The following is a 16,349-nucleotide window of genomic DNA, read 5'->3' as shown; positions in this document are numbered from 1 at the left end:
TCCGCAACAACCCACTGAGATCCCAAGGGTCAGTTTTCGCGGGCACATCTCCCAACCAAAGCCAAACTGGGAGTGGACTTCCCCATTCCAGACGAGGTCGTCCAAAATAGGATGAAAATACAGAGTGCCGGAGGAAGGGACATTGGTACACCACCCGGAATCAGTAGTCGGCCACTGACACCTTGGTTTACCATCAGACTCGTGTGCATTTATTCAACTGTGAATCCACCGACACCCTTCGGTCCGACCCGATGCATCACCAACCGCCATCACCTCCCGTGTTCTGGACACTGAGCCCCGGGGCATCCACCCCTACGCACAGAGGGGTTAAAATCCAGCTGCCATTCCATCCACCCTGGTGGGACATCAAAGGTGGGATGTAGAGTCGTCTTCCAGTCCACATGCTTAGATATCATCATCCTGGCACAAAGTATCGGGTAGAAGAGGGAAGACAGCCATCTCCTGGTCTCAGGCAGGTCCGACATCTCTTTGTAGTGGAATGCATGGATCTTCGTCCGAAAGAAAAAGAGTGAGAGAAGAGAGAGAGAAAGAGAGAGAGAAAGATTGAGAAGAGAGGGAGAGAGAGAGGAAAAGAGAAAAGAGAGAGGAAAAGAGAGAGGAAAAGAGGAGAGAGAAAAAGAAAAGAGAGAGAAATCTAGATCTGGTTGGATCTGGAGGAGAAAACTCAAAAACGTGTATTAGGCACATGTTTAAACAAACAACAAGCTTAGTTGAAGTATCTGGGGGTACTTCTAAACAGGATTTCATAGGGTCTCAACCTAGTGATCCCTGCTGGGGTGTGTCTGACACTGAACAATGCAAGCGAAGACTCTCATGCCCTTGCCTTCTACACTGCCCCATCCTCCCAACCTTCCCTCTATTCTGTGGCTGGTATGGGGTGTGTAGAGTCAGTTCTGTGTCTAAGGCCTGCCATATCTCTTTGGATGGCAGTGAAAGCAGGTCACTAGCCACTTTCTATGGTCTCCGGGAGCCCGCAGCTGCACCCTATCTCAGTCCTCTTCTTCTTCTGGGACTTGCTCTTGTAGGGTCAGGACAACGTTTTCTCAAGACTTTCCATCCTTCCTTTCTTCTTCACATCTGGGTCATTCGAAAAGCACAGATTGACTGACTGTTTCTCTCGTAAGTGGTCTTGGGGCTTCTTTGGATGTTCTGTCAGTGAGGGCACTTCTTACTGCTTCCCTTGACTCCTCCAATGTAGGCCTCAACCCTGCTCACCGCGACTCTGTCTGGCAATAGCAAAGCTTCCATCCGTTCTTCTATGGCCTCATGGCGGCGTACAGTTCCATTGGCAGTGATCAAGTCTCTTGTCTTCCATACAGAGTAGATGCTGGCTGCCATCTTGCAGGCTTCAGCGAGAGCACATACATCTGCTTCTTTACAGACAGGCATGTGGGTAGCGACTGCTCTATCAGCACAGCGTCTTCTGCTACCAGCACCATACCCATGTGGAACCGTCTTCTTGATGCACATCTTGATCCATCCGCAAAGATGTTAAGTCAGGGTCCAAAGGTGTTAAGTCAGGGTATCGAATCCAGAGTTTCAGCTATGCCAGAGTCGACTACCTCTTCCACCAAGGTGTCAGAGGTGGGACACTCCCCCCTTGGAAGAGGGAGAAGTTCAGCAGGATTAAGGACCCCACACCGGGAGATGGTGACTTTGTCAGGGAGCAGTGATGTCATACGGGCACTGATCTTCAACTGGTGCTTTAGGTAGGTGTTCAATCTGGCTGAGTAGTGTTCGAAGGGCTGCTGTCTTACTCCATGGCAAACATGTAGAATGACTTCTGGGCTGGAGATGACGTGATGATACTCTTCAGGTGACTGTGACTGTAACTCAGGTGACTGTGACTGTAACTCAGGTGTTACCAGCTGTAGTTTGCATGTGGGCTCTCGGAGACCTGATACAAAGGACTATACCCAGGTTTGTAAGAAAGAGCAATGGGTGTAACTTTGGGGTCAGGAGAACACTGAAATTCTAAAAACTAAAATCCCCTAAAATCCCGGGGAAAGAGAAAAGAGCACAAGAGGGTTTGGAAACTACCAGCAGCACCCCCTGACTACATCTACACAACTAGGAAAAAGCAGTGGAGCGTATCTACTCTACCTCTCCCGTGCTGACCCTGTAACTCGGGGCCCTGCACTCTCCCTCATCCCGACGGTAGACCTGATGGTGGTCAGGGCCGAGCCTCCAGCGTATCCCTCTCTCCTGTCAGACCCTGTAAACTAAGACACAAAGGATTACTGGGTGCTGCCAACGAAAAACTCTAATATATGTCAACTCCTGATGATCAATGTCCCCTTGGGACCACATGAACCTCCACCCTCTCTATCAGGGAACTGAGATTGTGCAAGATATCAGGCAGGATAACATACAAGTGAAGATATCTCAAAACCAGGCTAAGCAGCAACTGCCATAGGCAGAAAAATATTCACTGTCCACCAGGACTAATAGTGAGCAGTCTATATGGTCTATTAAACACTGTATACTAGATACAGCAAAAACAAACATGCAAAAGTGAAGGGAAAAGTTTCCACAGGACTATCAGCAATAACCTCTGCTAAGGTTCATTAGTGGGAACACAATGGGGAACAACTGCATATATGACCAAAAACGGAGTGTGTGTTTCAGGTCCCTGTCTCCCCCCTCTGCAGTCCCTGCTATGTCAGCAATAAACAGAGCAGTGGCTTTGGCTGCTAAAACAAAAATGGGGAACTGGGTGTCGGCTGGACTAAAATGGCGTCTAAAAATGAACTATGTAGTGTCTGAGTTAAAACGTCCACTAAAGATAATTACCGATAAGAAACAGCCGCTAAAAGAGGAAGTAGGTGTTGGCCAAAAATGGCGTCTGAAGAGTCCTGGGAGGGAGTGACATGTATTGTGACATCTACATTCAGGAGGTATTCAATCTGTCACCGGGAATATGGATTATATAGGGACCCCTGGGCTGACCCTGTAACTAGGGACCCTGTACTCGCCCTCATCTCGACGGTAGACCTGATGGTGGTCAGGGCCGAGCCTCCAGCGTATCCCTATCTCCTGTCAGACCCTGCAATAATATCCCCATACCATACCCCACCCAGGGCTGAGTAAAACACTGAGTGACAGAAAGAAATCTACATTCAGAACAGAAAATAATGGGGTGGGCTTACGTGGACACAGTGCTCCACAGACAGGTAAAATACACATAGTGCAGTTGCTAGATTCAGAATTACTCATCAATTCTCATCTAGAATTCTCCATTTCAACATACGTGTGTCATTTACAACTAAACTTCACAGAATTTCATTCACAGGACTGAAATGGAAACTAACACTTCCCTGTTTTTTTTTTTTTTTTTTTCTTTCCTTTCAACTCTCCTACGGTGTTTCACACCAAAAACTGCGTACATTATACATAAAACATCTTCCAGTGTCACTTGGGTGATAAGGTACACGCACCCTCACTGTAAACCTGCAAACCTGGCTCCATTACTGGCCAGAAAGAATCCCCAGCTTTAATCTGGGTGAAAACATCTTTCAGGGAAAACTATATATGAGATATTATGTCAGAGAGAGAATTCACGATATACATACACCTCCATGAGAACGGTCTATCGACTACTCAATAATTCCGATTAAGACCAAAGTTTAGGGGTCTTCCCCAATGTATTCAATTCTAGGTAAGAATACATTGACATCCACTAAAACAAGACCAGTGAGTACGCATACAACGTTCAACTCACTGCTTAGCAGGAAAACCGTACCAGGTAACAGTCTAACAGTCAGGGCTCTTTCACCCACTTTTTCCTTAACACTGCACCTGTACATCAGGTCCAAGGTATCAAACATCAATTATTGATGACACGTCACTCATAGGTGTATATATCTCAGTGTTCCTTCACAAGGACTGCAGCCTCTTGGGGCTTCCATGTCACATATTTAGGGCGTTCTTGTCTGGGACTATCGGAATAATGGTGCGATGCCATGTGTGGCCTGACGTCCTCAAATAAGGACAGCACCTGTGGTTTACCTCTACTAGGGACAGTGTTGGTGGTGGGGTGGATCATTGTTAAATCATTGTCATCTTCCTGCCCCCCCTCGGTGGCTTCTGTTGCTCCAGCAACAAATAGGCCAGTGGCCTTGGGACTGAAGATGGCTGGAAAAGGGAACTAGGTGCGGCCCAACCTGAAATGACGTCTGGGCAGGCTAGGGAGGGCGTTTGGTGGGCAGGGGGACAAACTACACAAGTCCAACCCTCTGAGGATGACATATAGGGTGGTGGGCATTGCTTTCTAATGGGCTTGGCCACTTCCTGAGGAGCCATTTTCTGAGCTGGTGCAATATAGAAATATCTACCATCTCTATCCCATTCCTCTTTCCAGGCCAATCTTTTAACGTCCTTTGACGTTCTATACCATGCTTCAGCATCCATAAGGAGATCTTTATCTTTCAAGATCCCTCGCTTGTTTAACAAAACATCTTTCCATTCCTTCTCGTTTGCTTACTAATTCTTCTGCCGTTAACTTGACAGGTGTGGACTGATTAGACCCCATGCTTCAAGGGTATACGACCCAAAACTAACACGTCAATCTGGATGTCTGCTATGCCGTAATCCACTTCCTCTTCTGGACCATAGACTATACACATCCACAGAATACACAGAATTTCTACCTCAGTCCACAAACCACAAACACAAACGGGCTGTCCTACCAGGAAGTGTCACGTGGGTGATAGATACTAAATTCACCCTCACTATCTCTTACTTCATGTACTAGTAACCTCTGTTCACACTATATACACCTTCTTTGAACAAATCCGTCCAGAACATCAATACTCAATGATTAAGCCTGACATCAAGGGTTTTCCCCAGTATATTCAATTCCTAGGTAAGAATACACTGACATCCACTAAAACAAGACCAATGAGTACAACTTAAACTCACTGCTTAGCAGGAACACCGTACCAGGTAACAGTCAGGGTCAGTCCCCCACTTTTGTAACTTTATACAAGACTGCACCCGTACATAGAAAACCCTTCCAAATCTTCTATCCCCGAAGATCAGGTCCGTCCAAGGCCTTATCAAACATCAACTATCGAGCGAACTTGCCACACATCAGTATCAGTGTATCTCATAGAAGAAACCAGATTCAATATATCAAATTATATCAAATATATTCCCGTGACACAACTGTCTCTTTTTTCCCGTAAACCAGCAAGTACGAGCGAACAAAGCACATAGAACTTCACGGTTCTCGTAACCAGCAAGTATTCCACCTGCTGCAAATAGACAGACATCTCAACAGGTAGACACAGGTCAACACAATGACATAACAATAAGGACACTATATACACCATCCAGGTGGCTGATCTCACCTGGAGATATAACCATATATATTCATATATGCAGCGTATATAACAACGTCCTCTTTTTCCCTTGTAGTTGTCAGAGAAAAATAAAACATAGAACTTCTGCTTTTCTCCTAGAGCAGACAAAAACCACATTACATTTCATGTGATTTACAATTACATTACATAAATTACAGACAGCTTAAGGTGAACCTGACCACCTTGGTGTGAGATCTCTTAGGACGGCTTATCTCATGCGAGATGGCGGTCATTAGGTGTCTAGACTGGGACAGCCCAACCCCCCCTTCGAAATGCAAGTACACGCATGAGGTTGCAAGGCGAGATCATACAAATGTGCTCACCTGCAGCTGGAGTTGCGCAATTCTCCACCTCTCGCGTAGTTGCCTTTCGACTGAAGGTGTCAGCATGGCCGTCCGCCATCCAGAGCTCCGTCCTAAGGTTCGTTGGGCGCCAAATGATAAGGCCGTAATTTAGGTTGATGCAATCTAATCATGCATCCCTCTTAAACTGTCTGCAGTCCAAATTATGAGTCACTCGTGGTAGCATGCATAACCACTATCTTTCACACACACCAGAGAGACGTGCTCAGATATGAATAGAAAGTAAGACTGATTTATTTCCGGAAGTTGTACAAATATATATAACCTTATTGGCTAGGTGCCAAGAATACGTAACACGTCTCCTATTGGATAAAGTAGAACAGCTTATTCTGTGATATACAATTTACTGTAATGTGCTTGGTTCCTCATTTATATTAAGCAATGTCAGCATGATTCACTGGTCACAAGAATAGCCCAGACTGTCTGTCTGAGTCTTATGCCAAGAGATATGTGGGGTACAGTTCAAACAACATCTTAAATCTTGTTCTTTATGGATATCTCCATGTAACTCCTATATACTCATAATAATGATAATCTTGTCCATAACACTGGGTGCTCCCCAACAGCAGCGGTGGTACTCCACCTTACCACAACACCATGGGTGGCGTCACGAAATATACACAACTAATCCCCAGCACACCTTACGCCCCTTTTATTTGAGTGTCCGCACGACCCCCGGGTCCGGAGACCCCCTCGAGCCACTGCGGATCCGGACTCGAGCAGCTCGGCTGCTGGCACGGGGGCGGCACACTCAGCGCCCGACAGCACAGTGCCATATAGGATCTGGGGTCTTGCATCAAGCTGGACCCCACATCGGAACCGTGGCACCTGTATATAGGGACAAGAGTACTACTCGTGAAACCTAGGGTCCCCTCGTAGCTTCAAGCCAGGGGATCCACAGACAGGCGTTACAAGGAGAAACCCACCGAACACCAAACCGGACTGATCTCTAAAGGGATTCGAGTTCGACGGAGCCCATCATAGCAAGTGACGGGTATTACCCGGGTGAACTGTACAGCACTAAAAGTGAGTAAACAACCTGGAACCGCAGCCTCTGTAGACTCTCTTTATTACCGGTAATGCCGCTCCCCGCCGCCATTACTTCTCCCCTCATCATCCTCCCTGGGGCCTGCTCCACTTGTGGGGAGCGATAACATCCATCGCTGCTACCACCATCTGCCCCGGAGGACAGCAGCGGCGGCCCATTCCCTGGCCGCATACCACAGGTGGCGTCACGTCAAATACCTCACTACTACCCCCATCATCCTTCCCCAGCCATTCACTGTACGCCTCGGGGCAACAGAGCCAGGCTAGGCCGCCTGTGACAATGACCGTCGACGGCCCGGCAACAAGTAGGTTAAATGCACCTGCCCCATGGGGCACTACAGTCAGTCTGTCTGCTAGCTAGTTGTCAGGTCCCGCTATTCCTTTGTCCATCACCTGTACCTGTGCCTGCCTTCCCATACCTTTCTACTGCTGTGCCCATCATTCCTGTCTGTACCCGCCTGCCTGTCTGCCTCAGTCTATTCTGCCTGTACTTGCCTGCACCTGAGTCCATCTTCTGTCCTGGCGGGTCAGATGCCACAGTTCTGGTCACTACCCTAGGACTGGTACCTGGTGACTGCCTCGCGGCAGGCACTTAGTCAAGCTCCTCCCAATAAAGAGTAAACCCGGGTCCCCCTGTGGTCCAGAGGGTGCACTTAACAACACCGGTGGTGAGCGCTACACCATCACAGCATCTTATTCATGACGAAGCTTTCATTATGGGTTTCACATCACTGAAGCTAATAACCTCTGTGAAAAATATCTCCCCTACAGGGTTTTACCATTGACCATGTTACAGATGATAAAGGGTCTGGCTCCAATGTGACTTTGAAGACTTCTTTACATTTTCACCATGCCATTGAGTCAGAGCAAGCAGAATTCAGGCATTCAAGGTGATGGCACTGTGTCTTGTAGACTTCAGAGACACCTGATCCATTGCCCTCTTCATACAAGTGATACTGATCCAAGACGTTTTACAGATTCTATAAATAATGCAAAAAACCCGCCCAAAATAATGATGGTCTTCATCTCCATTAGTGGTGCCTGCAATGATTCTAATGTGCTGCCATTCATCCTGGGCAATCACCGCCACTGTGGTATTCTTGGCAGAAGTGGCATGGTGACATTTGTGACTCCTCACCAGTATATTGGTCTTACCAGGGAAGCCAATCATGGGTTGGCTTTAGTTAGCAGCCGGCCCAAGCACTGTGGTCCCCGGAACTAATCCTGGGGGCTGCAGAAATGAAGATGGTGAGCTGTCCAGTGTCCCGGCACTTGCCCGGGTGCGCCGGGTGCTGATGCTGGCCCTGAGTAAGGGGCTTGCTTCAAAAAGGAGGTTTCCCAAAAGAAATAAGCGCTGATCCCAGGATATCTCACTGCTAAGACTGCCAGCACTGGAACCCGGCACTGAGTGGTCAATTTTTCCACACTTTTCCAATTCCATATTACCAGCCGAGGTCAATGGTCTGATGGGCGATGTGTGCCCCTGTCATGTCCTCTATAAGGGAAGCCTCTTTGCGGCTGCTTTGTAGGACTCCTCTCTTCTATATCAGGACACATTCTTTTGTATTGTTTGATATCTTTGTCTCTGGGTGTTTTTCGTCCTCTCTGGTCTCCGGCCTTCTCCACCTTTTACTGTATTGTGTATCTTGCAGTTTTGTGACTGTGATCTGAGCACACATTCTACACAATGGTGTATTTACTCCGTCTTTCTCATTTCCTTATTTAAATTCCTAGCAAAAAATATTACTCTTACACAAATATTAATCTAAGTCAATATATACAGTAGTAAAAAAATAGACGAGTCTGCCTTCTACAAAGAGGAGTATTTGCTATAAGTGTTGGCTAAAAGGAAAAAAGAAACCACAAGGTGAAACCAGGCTATAAATTCAGCCCGGGAGACGACGGCTTCACTCTCGGCTGCCCTCTGGGACATTTCGGAGCTGAAGATGTTGACCTCCATCGTAGCATCATTATTGATTCAGGCTGCATTGTCCTACGGAGACATTATTTCAGTGGAAAATGGTGGCAGCTGGGGCGACTGGGGAGATGTAGAGTGATGTCCTCCTGGAACGTCAGTGCGAGGATTCAGCCAAAAGGTACTTGGGTTTAGTTACATAGATTTATATTATTGGAGCATCCGCGTATTACCCAACGTTTAAAAACATCTCCAGGTGTCTCATATTTGAAGGTGTCCTCTCTTCTCTTCCCTTCTCTCCTCTCTTCTCCTCTCCTCTTCTCTTCTCCTCTTCTCTTTTCTCTTCTCTTCTCTTCTCTTCTCTCCTCTCCTCTTCTCTCCTCTCCTCTCCTCTTCTCTTCTCCTCTTCTCTTCTCTTCCCTTCTCTCCTCTCTTCTCCTCTCCTCTTCTCTTCTCCTCTTCTCTTCTCTTTTCTCTTCTCTTCTCTTCTCTCCTCTCCTCTTCTCTCCTCTCTTCTCCTCTCCTCTCCTCTTCTCTTCTCCCAATAGCAATTTTAAGATCTTTCCGCAGGTGTCAATGGGATTTAGATCCGGACTCATTTCTGCCACTTCAGAACTCTCCAGCGCTTTGTTTCCATCCATTTCTGGGGCTTCTTGAAGTGTTTGGGGTCATTCTTCTGCTGGAAGACCCCTGACCTAGGATGTACACCCATCTTTCTGGCACTGGGCTCTACATTGCCACCCAAAATCCTTTGGTAATCCTCAGATTTCATGATGTCTTGCACATAGTCAAGACCCCCAGTGCCAGAGGCAACAAAACAACCCCAAAATTCTATGACCTCCACCATACATGACTGTAGGTGCTGTGATCTTTTCATTGTAGGATTCATTCCATTTTCGGTAAACAGTATAATAATGCGCTTTACCACAAAGCTCTATTTTGCTCTCATCTGACAACAAGATGCTTTCCCAGAAGAATTTTGGTTACTCATGTACATTTTTGGCTTTTTCTGTCTCTGTGTCAGCAGTGGGGTCCTCCTGGGTCTCCTCCATAGTGTTTAATTTCATTCAGATGTGGTTGGATAGTTCTCTCTGACACTGATGCCCCTGAGCTGCAGGACAGATGGAATTTTCTTGGAACTTGATTGGGGCTTATCCACCATCCATACTATCCTGCTCTTCAACCTTTCAGCAATTTCTCTCTGGCGTCCACATCCAGGGAGCGTAGGTATAGGGCCATGGGTTGTATACTTCTTGTTTATGTTGAATAAAGGAACATCAAGATCTCGCTTGTAAAGTGCCATGGCATAAATGGTGCTATTATAATAATAATAATAATCTATAGAGATGGACGTGTAACCTTGAGATTGTTGATATTTTCCAACAACTTGGGTTCTCAAGTCCTCAGACTGTTCTCTTCTCCTCTTTCTGTTCTCCATGATTAGTGTGGCACACACAGACACACAATGCAAAGATTGAGCCAACTTCCCCCCTTTTTATCTGGTTTCAGGTCTGATTTTCATATTGCCCACATCTTTTATTTCCCACAGGTGCGTTTAAATGAGCATCACATGCTTGAGACAAAGTCGTTTCCACAATTTTGTCAGGCCCATTTTAGGGTTATGTGTGAAATTACGTCTAATTTGCCTTTTTTTTTCAGCTTTTAATACACACAAAGAAAATAATAGTACAACCATCCACAATGGGGTTAAGGTATAAAAGTGATTTATTTTATTGCATATACCCACAATCTTATAAAACAATATTTGCTGTACAAACCTGATGACACAATGATTCGTGTCGAACCCTAGGTTTCGCCTCAATGATCTTCTTCATAGGCTTTTGGATTTTGCGTTGCCTTGTTTTTACATTATTCGCTGCTCCTCTGATAATCCAGAGACCCTTAACCATTATCTGATATTTTCTGTACTATAATCTTATTTAATGATATTAACCCTTCTCATTTGTGCATTTACAGATGGAAAAAGCACTCGGATCTGACCGGGATGACACGGCCCTGAACGGAATTCGGCTTTATTGTACTCGCTGTGGAAGCACGGATGTCATGGGCAGCATTACTTCTACTGTCGGGGGGTACGTCCTTCATTATATAATTATTTTATTGCCCTCTTCCCTGTTGTTATGAATGTAAGATGTGCATGTGAAGGTCGGCTCTGTGCAGACACCGAACAAGAAGGAGATGCTGAAAGACGTGCGGTCAGGATTAGAGGAGAGAGAATATCTTGTGTAACCAAGAATCTAACACATCCCATCATTGTAGTTGAGTGTAGATGATAACCCGCTGACGGACACCATCTAACCTGCGCTCTTTCTCCACAGATGGGGGGACTGGACCCCCATTTCATGGTGCTCCAGTGGAAATTACATACGCTTTGCCTTGAGAGTGGAGAAACCGCAGGGTAAAGAGGACGACACAGCAGCCAACAGCATCAAGATGGGATGTTCCAATGAGGCCACCGTAGACGGGAACAGCGGCCACTGGGGAGAGTTCGGAGGATGGAGCGGAGCGTGTCCACATGGTATCTGTGGCATCAGAACCAGGGTGGAGACGGCACAAGGCCACGGGGATGACACCGCGCTCAACGACGTCCAGTTTGAGTGTTGTGAGTGATGTCCAATATGGAGTCTGCCGACCACAATAGATCCCAATAACGAGATTCATGCAAATGTATGGGAGCTTCATCAATAAAGTCATAATCATTGCTGTAACTACCTGTGTAATTGTCTCTTTTTCATAGTCACTGTGTACATACATTACATTACTGATCCTGAGTTACCTCCTGTATTATACTCCAGAGCTGCACTCACTATTCTGCTGGTGCAGTCACTGTGTACATACATTACATTACTGATCCTGAGTTACCTCCTGTATTATACTCCAGAGCTGCACTCACTATTCTGCTGGTGCCGTCACTGTGTACATACATTACATTACTGATCCTGAGTTACCTCCTGTATTATACTCCAGAGCTGCACTCACTATTCTGCTGGTGCAGTCACTGTGTACATGTGGCGCCCCAGGACCTGGTCGCCACAACAGCATTGCCCTCCCAAAAGGGTTAATGCTGAGCCTGGAGGTAATTGGGAGATCTATTGGCCAGTAAGTTAACACTCAACACAGTTCTCCCTCCGGCCAGCAGGGGGAGCTCTGAACCTGGAACTTCAGGGAGCATTCCTTAAGTCTGGCTGGAAGGAGGAAGTGTTAGTTAGTTTGGAGACAGGAGTGAAAGAGTGCAGACGCAGAGTAGTGCTGCCTTGTAAACTGGGGCCTAGAGCTGGGATAGCTTGGCCCAGTGAAGCAAGGGGAGCAGAGAGGCACAGCAGGGACTCGGACATCGGAGTCTGTAGTTGCCAGGGCATAAAATCCATCCCTGGTAGCTGAATCCGGAGGGCAGGAGAGCTGTAAGCCCCCTGTCCCAGAAGCAATCTGAAGGTACAACTGCATCCCGAGGGCCTGGTGTGGGCTCCAGCAGAGAAGCACCAGAGAGGGCCTGCGCAGTCTACCACACAGAAAAGGGGACGAACAACAAGTCCCAGCAGCAAGAGGGCAATTGCGAACCCAAAGTGCAGTGTCCTAAAACAGCAGAGAAAGATTAAGGAGTAGGCTTCATACTCAACTGGCCAAAGATCACCCCAGGCACTTCCAGGCCGGCCGGATCATCTTTACCATCTGTGACGGTCTCCCTGGACTAAGTTTCTGCCGAGTAAAAGAGGAGAAGGTAAAGAGACTACTGTTTGTGCCTGTTTCTTTCATTGCTTGTCGGCCCTGCACCGTGTTAGTCACGCAGCACCATAGACTTCCACAAACACCAACTGTGCCCCGGGCATTGCTCCACCTGTGGGGAGCAGTACCACCATTGCTGCCATAACACTATCCCGGAGGCCTCATACCGCAGCGGCGGCTTAATAGCCGCATACCACAGGTGGCGTCACGAACACAAACATTAAAGTCATCAGCCACATATTCAACTGACACCCACCAGGGCCACGGAGCCGGGCCCAGCCACCACTGACTACCACCGGACTAGTCCGGCCCGGCACCGGGTGTCCCATAGCCCTGGGGTGGGCGAGTCAACTTTTGGCGTCACGAACAGGATTTCGTGCCCGGTCACACCGGGTACTGTGCGCCTGAAGAACTGTGTACAAGACTGTGTACTGGTTGTAAATTGCCGCCGCCATTAGCCGCGCCGAGCGCAGGAAGAAGGGGGGCGTGCCTGACAAAGAGCGCGAAGGGAGCGCGCCATCAGAGCAGAGCGCTGTTAACCCCGCGCGACCCGGAAGAAAATTTGAAAAGTGAACGGAGCCTGGTAAGGTTCACTAAGGGGGAGGAAGATGTCCGACTCCGAGGGAGAGCAGGTGGCTGCCATCGCCCAGGGCGCCGCAGCACCGGCCGAAGTAGTCCCAGTCGCCGTCGCCCCAGCCCCCACTGTAGCGCCGGTAATGCCGATCACCATGCCGTACATACCAGGAGCAGAATGGCTGCCGCAGTACTCCGGGGAGTCCCATACCTTGAGTGACTTCAGAGAAAGCCTGCACAGCTTGTTCCGGGTGTATCCTCTGACTGAGAGCCAGAAGGTGGGCATAGTAATGGGACAGCTAGCCGGCGCAGCCCAGCGTGAAGCGAAGTCCTGGCCTGATACAGATAAAGGGACAGCAGCCCAGATACTGGCCAAGCTAAAGAGTACTTTTGACACCCGCACCGCAGCAGAGATAAAGATGAGATTCTTTGGGTGCAAGCAACGGGCCACAGACAGCCTAAGGGACTATGCCTTAAACTTGCAGGAGGCCCTGAAAGCAGTTAAACAGGTGGACCCAGAGAGTGTACGTGAAGAAGACAAACTCCTAACTGAGCAGTTCATAGAGGGGCTCCTGTCAGATGCCCACAGGACCCAGCTGCGTATCCTGGTCCTGCAGAACCCTGCTCTGGACTTTGCCAAGTTTAAGGACCAGGCCATCAGGGTACTGAGAGAATCTACACCGAATGACCCAGTACCCCTCCGGCCTCTTGCTATCACGTACCCCGGGGTGGTGCCTGCAACACGAGCCACTGCAGGGGCTGAGGCGCAGTCCCTGGATAAGGATCCCACTGCAGAGCTCAGACAGCAGTTCCAGGAGCTGACCAAGACTGTGGCTGCCCTTGCCAAGACCGTGCAGTCTCTACAAATGACCCCCTCGCCTGCAAAAATCGAGTTGGCCTCCAGCCCAGAAGACGTCCCATGGATGCGACAGAGGAGGATTCCGCCGACCCGAGGCAGAGACACAGACCGGTATGATTCAACAGGACAACCGATCTGCCGCCACTGCAACCAGGCGGGCCACATTGCACGACGCTGTCCTTTAAACGGGCTGAGCCTGGGGCCAGGAGCCAACCCCCAGGTGTGAGGAAGCCCGGCTCAAACCCCAGCCGCAGCAAGTATGTGGGAGGACGACCGGTCCTTCCCATTGTGCTGGATGGGATCCCTTTGAATGCCCTCCTGGATACGGGGTCCCAGGTAACAACCATCCCCCACAAACTGTACAAAAGATATTGGGCTGATTCAGACATTGACCATGGCCCAGATGATGATTTAACGATTGTGGCTAGTAATGGTCAGCCCTTACCTCAAATTGGGTACAAAGAAGTAACCATTAAAGTGGGGCGGGTGGAATTGCCATGTCAGGGGATGATAATTGTAGATATTGATCGCAAAGAATCTGACCCACTGCTAACCCTTGGTACAAATGTGATAGAAAATTGTATTGCCGAAGTGATAATTTTGTTGCAACAGGCGTCTGAAACTGCCAGCTCCGGGCAGCAGCGTGTCCTACAGAGGGAGATCAGAGCCCTGATGAGGAGGCAGCAAGTAGAGCTAGCCGGAGGAGAAATTGGCAGTGTGAGGGTAAGTGACCCCCTCCCCATTGTAATACCCCCAAGAAGTGAAATGTTGATATGGTGTCGGGCAGCAATAGGCCTCAAGGGTCAGGATTACCATGCCTTGGTAGAACCAGTGTATTCAGACAGTAGGCCTGGAGTCCTGATAGCCAGAGGGGTAGCGGACGTCCGCAAGGGGAGAGTGCCCGTCCGTGTCCTGAATTGTGGGGAGGAGGAGGCCAAATTGCCCCGGTACGCCACTGTAGCAAAACTGTACACTGTCAGTAACAATACCATTAAAGCAGTGGAACCCTTGATCCCGTCCGACCAGGCGGAAGACAATGGCTCCAAGGGGCAGCCGGAAGACTGGTGCCAAAAATTACATGTAGGCACCGACTCCACCCCCTCGCACCAAAAGCATGGGGTTTACCGGGTGGTACAGGAGTACGAGCGGGTCTTCAGCAAACACCCCCTAGATTTTGGGCAGGTGAAAGGGGTTAAACATCAAATCCCCACGGGTGATCATCATCCCATTAAAGAGAGATACCGCCCTGTACCCCCCGCACAGTATCAGTGTGCCAAGGAAATGTTACGGGAAATGAAGGAGGCTGGGGTTATCAGAGATAGTTGTAGCCCCTGGGCAGCTCCACTAGTGCTCGTAAAGAAAAAAGATGATACAATGAGAATGTGCGTAGATTACAGACAAATTAACCGCATTACACATAAAGATGCTTATCCACTGCCCAGAATAGAGGAGTCACTAACAGCCTTAAAGTCAGCTAACTATTTCTCCACCTTGGATCTCACCAGTGGGTATTGGCAGGTTCCCGTGGCAGAGGCGGACAAGGAGAAGACTGCATTCACGACACCAATGGGCCTCTGTGAGTTCAATTGTATGCCATTCGGGCTCTGCAACGCCCCAGGGACATTCCAAAGGTTGATGGAGTGCTGCTTGGGCCACCACAACTTTGAAACCGTGCTGTTGTACCTGGATGACGTAATAGTCTACTCCAAGACTTATGAGGACCACCTGAAGCACTTAGCAGAAGTGTTTGAATCCTTGTCGAAATATGGCCTGAAGATCAAGCCGTCCAAATGTCACCTCTTGAAGCCAAAGGTACAGTACCTGGGTCATGTGGTCAGCGCAGAAGGTGTGGCACCTGATCCGGAGAAAGTCACTGTAATCAAGGACTGGCCAAGACCCACCACAGTGAAGGAGGTGCGGCAGTTCCTTGGACTGGTGGGCTACTACCGAAGGTTCATTGATGGTTTCACCAAGATAGCAGCGCCCCTTCAAGATCTCCTGGTGGGCCAGCCAAAGTAGGCTAAGAAGCAGAGCCCTCCATTTGAATGGAGCAGCCAACTGGAAACATCCTTTGTCCGGCTGAAAGGGGCTCTCACGGGAGAAGAAATTCTGGCCTACCCTGACTACAGCCAACCGTTTGTACTGTATACAGACGCCAGCAACGTGGGACTGGGAGCAGTTCTGTCCCAGGTACAGGGAGGCAGAGAGAGGGTGATAGCGTACGCCAGTAGGAAGCTTCGGCCCACAGAAAGGAATCCAGAAAACTACAGTTCCTTCAAGCTGGAGTTCCTCGCTATTGTTTGGGCAGTGACTGAACGCTTCAAGCACTATCTGGCATCGGCCAAGTTCACCATCTTCACGGACAACAATCCGTTGACACACCTGGCAACAGCCAAGTTAGGTGCGATGGAACAGCGATGGATGGCCCGGCTGTCTAACTTTGACTTTACCATCAAGTATCGGGC

At 48.6% G+C, this 16,349-nt stretch overlaps 1 pseudogene; it reads left to right on the top strand.

Annotated features, from left to right (window-relative positions):
• Positions 1-8,707: 8,707 nt before the first annotated feature.
• On the top strand, positions 8,708-11,399 carry LOC142302155 (vitelline membrane outer layer protein 1 homolog; annotated as a pseudogene).
• The last annotated feature ends 4,950 nt before the right edge of the window (positions 11,400-16,349 follow it).

This window comes from Anomaloglossus baeobatrachus, chromosome 4 (genome assembly GCF_048569485.1).
Source record: "Anomaloglossus baeobatrachus isolate aAnoBae1 chromosome 4, aAnoBae1.hap1, whole genome shotgun sequence".
Classification (NCBI taxonomy): Eukaryota; Metazoa; Chordata; class Amphibia; order Anura; family Aromobatidae; genus Anomaloglossus; species Anomaloglossus baeobatrachus.
Note: the sequence above shows the minus strand (reverse complement) of the source record. Positions and strands in the feature narration are given on the sequence as shown.